General features: G+C 53.3%; 1 non-coding gene across 1 annotated transcript in view; it reads right to left on the bottom strand.

The window, feature by feature from the left end:
• LOC124587110 overlaps nucleotides 1–1,373 on the bottom strand; it is a 1,896-nt gene extending 523 nt beyond the window's left edge. The window contains exon 1 of the ribosomal RNA XR_006975270.1: nucleotides 1–1,373. This exon is cut by the window's left edge and continues 523 nt beyond it. This is a non-coding gene — a ribosomal RNA (small subunit ribosomal RNA).
• Between the last annotated feature and the right edge of the window lie 3,627 nt (nucleotides 1,374–5,000).

Raw genomic sequence — 5,000 nt, 5'->3', positions numbered from 1 at the left:
CTAAGAACGGCCATGCACCACCACCCACCGAATCAAGAAAGAGCTATCAATCTGTCAATCCTTCCGGTGTCCGGGCCTGGTGAGGTTTCCCGTGTTGAGTCAAATTAAGCCGCAGGCTCCACTCCTGGTGGTGCCCTTCCGTCAATTCCTTTAAGTTTCAGCTTTGCAACCATACTTCCCCCGGAACCCAAAAGCTTTGGTTTCCCGGAGGCTGCCCGCCGAGTCATCGGAGGAACTGGCTGGCATCGTTTATGGTTAGAACTAGGGCGGTATCTGATCGCCTTCGAACCTCTAACTTTCGTTCTTGATTAATGAAAACATACTTGGCAAATGCTTTCGCTTCTGTTCGTCTTGCGACGATCCAAGAATTTCACCTCTAACGTCGCAATACGAATGCCCCCGCCTGTCCCTATTATCATTACCTCGGGTTCCGAAAACCAACAAAATAGAACCGAGGTCCTATTCCATTATTCCATGCACACAGTATTCAGGCGGGCTTGCCTGCTTTAAGCACTCTAATTTGTTCAAAGTAAACGTGCCGGCCCACCGAGACACTCACTCAAGAGCACCCTGGTAGGATTGCAACGGGGTCCGCCTCGGGACGCACGAGCACGCACGAGGCGCGTCGCACGCCTTCAGCTCGCCCCACCGGCAGGACGTCCCACGATACATGCCAGTTAAACACCGACGGGCGGTGAACCAACAGCGTGGGACACAAATCCAACTACGAGCTTTTTAACCGCAACAACTTTAATATACGCTATTGGAGCTGGAATTACGCGGCTGCTGGCACCAGACTTGCCCTCCAATAGATACTCGTTAAAGGATTTAAAGTGTACTCATTCCGATTACGGGGCCTCGGATGAGTCCCGTATCGTTATTTTTCGTCACTACCTCCCCGTGCCGGGAGTGGGTAATTTGCGCGCCTGCTGCCTTCCTTGGATGTGGTAGCCGTTTCTCAGGCTCCCTCTCCGGAAATCGAACCCTGATTCCCCGTTACCCGTTACAACCATGGTAGGCGCAGAACCTACCATCGACAGTTGATAAGGCAGACATTTGAAAGATGCGTCGCCGGTACGAGGACCGTGCGATCAGCCCAAAGTTATTCAGAGTCACCAAGGCAAACGGACCGGACGAGCCGACCGATTGGTTTTGATCTAATAAAAGCGTCCCTTCCATCTCTGGTCGGGACTCTGTTTGCATGTATTAGCTCTAGAATTACCACAGTTATCCAAGTAACGTGGGTACGAACTAAGGAACCATAACTGATTTAATGAGCCATTCGCGGTTTCACCTTAATGCGGCTTGTACTGAGACATGCATGGCTTAATCTTTGAGACAAGCATATGACTACTGGCAGGATCAACCAGGAGCTGCGTCAACTAGAGCTGAGCAGCCGGCCGCCCGGGAGTGTGTCCCGGGGGCCCGCGCGAACACGCAAGCGTCCGCTCAATTATTCTGCAAACAGGAGGAGGCTGAGCTCCCCTGCACAATACACCTCGAAACCCTCTCAGGTCCCGGCGGCGCGCAGCGCCGTCCTAAGTACTTGGTCGGGTTCGAGAGAGGCGCAATCGCCCGGAGTTTGGCGAGTAGACGCTTTAGGTGCGACCACCCGTGCTCCCAACTGAGCTTGCCGCTGCCGACAGAGGCCCGGGAGCGTGCTGTCGTGGCATTGCCGGCGGGAGACAACACGCGCCACTACGGTGGCCGGCAGCTCCAACGCCAGCGCCACAGAAGGACAAAAGCCCCACTTGGGTGCCGAAGCGAACTCTCCCAGCACAGCGCACGCGCCAACACGTCCGCACAGCTGCGATACAATCCACCTGCGAGAACCGCAGAGGCGACCGGAGCAGCAGACGGCGTCGCGGCGCCGAGCGCCGGGCGGCGGCGCATCCTCAGCGCACACAGTCCTCAATCGGACCAGCACACTGCAGATGTCCACCGCGCTTCGCACCGGGCCCGCGAGGACCTACTTTGGCCGCACGGCGCCGCGTGCAGGGTGCGCCGGCGCGCAGCTGCGCCGCCTGCCGCCTCCGTCGGCCGGCGCGCCTGCCACTGGCCGCCCCCACCAGCCGGCTGTAGCGCGTGCGCCCACGCACCGCGCGGCCAGCACGCCGGAAGGCCCCCCCTCACCGGCCGGGGACGGTCCCAACCCAGCCACCGCCGCGTATCGCTTCACACCCACATGCCATTCACGTTCGTGGGCATGGCTGGGTATCGCTGAAACAACCGGTTGGTAGCTCAACCGATCGTCGCCATCACTGATTCACCTCTAGCGAGAACAACCGCACCACAACGGTTTACCAGTTCTTCATTTGCGTAACGTCACCAGCAAACGTAGACGTCCCATCGCCATTTGCAAATTCAACGATTGTTGCATGCCTGTGTCAGGTGTCACGACACACTATGTCTGCCCACATACACGCAACAACATGTGCACGCTTCGCGAACACGTGGAAGGTGGCCCCCGTACGTATGCGATGTCCATTGCGCGAACGACTGTCAACCGGCCTCTGTCGCATGTCGCAGATGTGGAACGCAGTGCACCATGCTATCACGGTGTGTGAGAAGAGACGACTACGTCTGACAACACGCGCCACTACATCAACAGACGGCTCATGCTGATCGCCATCCACGGCATACCATACTGCAATCCAGCTCTTATAGGGAGACGACACGTAGCTGAGTGCACAATATTTGGACCGTATGGTTCGCCGTTGTTGGCGCAGTCGTGGTACGGTCACACATGTACCACGATGTATCATTCAGTACATGAGGACCAATGTGCGGTACAGTGTGTGATTTGGACGTACAACATCAGCGGACAGTTGCCACAAGCCGTACCACAACGTAGGCTGTGCTTCGCCATGCGAATGCCAATGAACAACTGCGAAGGGCATTGAGCATGTACGTCCTGCCGCCATCCGCATTACAGTGTATAGCTGCAAGGTGTTTAACATGAAGCGATACTCTGGGGACCGGGCAGTGCGAGTAGCAAACTATATTGCGGGGGTTGCAGTTAGGCAACACTACACTAATTTAACGCGTCGTATGACAATTACAGAGCAGGTTAAGGCCCAACGTGTGTTGGGTTAAGGCCAACGTGTGTTGGGTTAAGGCCCAACGTGTGTTGGGTTAAGGCCCAACGTGTGTTGGGTTAAGGCCCAACGTGTGTTGGGTTAAGGCCCAACGTGTGTTGGGTTAAGGCCCAACGTGTGTTGGGTTAAGGCCCAACGTTGTGTTGGGTTAAGGCCCAACGTGTGTTGGGTTTGAAGGCCCAACGTGTGTTGGGTTAAGGCCAACTGTGTTGGGTTAGGCCCAACGTGTGTTGGGTTAAGGCCCAACGTGTGTTTGGGTTAAGGCCCAACGTGTGTTGGGTTAAGGCCCAACGTGTGTTGGGTTAAGGCCCAACGTGTGTTGGGTTAAGGCCCAACGTGTGTTGGGTTAAGGCCCAACAAAGGCCCAACGTGTGTTGGGTTAAGGCCCAACGTGTGTTGGTTAAGGCCCAACGTGTGTTGGGTTAAGGCCCAACGTGTGTTGGGTTAAGGCCCAACGTGTGTTGGGTTAAGGCCCAACGTGTGTTGGGTTAAGGCCCAACGTGTGTTGGGTTAAGGCCCAACGTGTGTTGGGTTAAGGCCCAACGTGTGTTGGGTTAAGGCCCAACGTGTGTTGGGTTAAGGCGCAACATAGGTTAGGTTAAGGCGCAACATAGGTTAGGTTAAGGCGCAACATAGGTTAGGTTAAGGCGCAACATAGGTTAGGTTAAGGCGCAACATAGGTTAGGTTAAGGCGCAACATAGGTTAGGTTAAGGCGCAACATAGGTTAGGTTACGGCGCAACATAGGTTAGGTTAAGGCGCAACATAGGTTAGGTTAAGGCGCAACATAGGTTAGGTTACGGCGCAACATAGGTTAGGATAAGGCGCAACATAGGTTAGGTTAAGGCGCAACATAGGTTAGGTTAAGGCGCAACATAGGTTAGGTTAAAGGCGCAACATAGGTTAGGTTAAGGCGCAACATAGGTTAGGTTACGGCGCAACATAGGTTAGGTTACGGCGCAACATAGGTTAGGTTAAGGCGCAACATAGGTTAGGTTACGGCGCAACATAGGTTAGGTTAAGGCGCAACATAGGTTAGGTTAAGGCGCAACATAGGTTAGGTTAAGGCGCAACATAGGTTAGGTTACGGCGCAACATAGGTTAGGTTACGGCGCAACATAGGTTAGGTTAAGGCGCAACATAGGTTAGGTTAAGGCGCAACATAGGTTAGGTTAAGGCGCAACATAGGTTAGGTTAAGGCGCAACATAGGTTAGGTTAAGGCGCAACCATAGGTTAGGTTAAGGCGCAACATGGGTTAGGTTAAGGCGCAACATGGGTTAGGTTAAGGCGCAACATGGGTTAGGTTATGGCGCAACATGGGTTAGGTTAAGGCGCAACATGGGTTAGGTTAAGGCGCAACATGGGTTAGGTTAAGGCGCAACATGGGTTAGGTTAAGGCGCAACATGGGTTAGGTTAAGGCGCAACATGGGTTAGGTTAAGGCGCAACATGGGTTAGGTTAAGGCGCAACATGGGTTAGGTTAAGGCGCAACATGGGTTAGGTTAAGGCGCAACATGGGTTAGGTTAAGGCGCAACATGGGTTAGGTTAAGGCGCAACATGGGTTAGGTTAAGGCGCAACATGGTTAGGTTAAGCGCAACATGGGTTAGGTTAAGGTACAATATGGTTAGGTTAAGGTACAATATGGGTTAGGTTAAGGTACAATATGGGTTAGGTTAAGGTACAATATGGGTTAGGTTAAGGTACAATATGGGTTAGGTTAGGTACAATATGGGTTAGGTTAAGGTACAATATGGGTTAGGTTAAGGTACAATATGGGTTAGGTTAAGGTACAATACGGGTTAGGTAAGGTTACAATACGGGTTAGGTTAAGGTACAATACGGGTTAGGTTAAGGTACAATACGGGTTAGGTTAAGGTACAATACGGGTTAGGTTAAGGTA

The sequence above is a fragment of the Schistocerca americana genome, unplaced genomic scaffold, assembly GCF_021461395.2.
Source record: "Schistocerca americana isolate TAMUIC-IGC-003095 unplaced genomic scaffold, iqSchAmer2.1 HiC_scaffold_578, whole genome shotgun sequence".
Classification (NCBI taxonomy): domain Eukaryota; kingdom Metazoa; phylum Arthropoda; class Insecta; order Orthoptera; family Acrididae; genus Schistocerca; species Schistocerca americana.
Note: the sequence above shows the minus strand (reverse complement) of the source record. Positions and strands in the feature narration are given on the sequence as shown.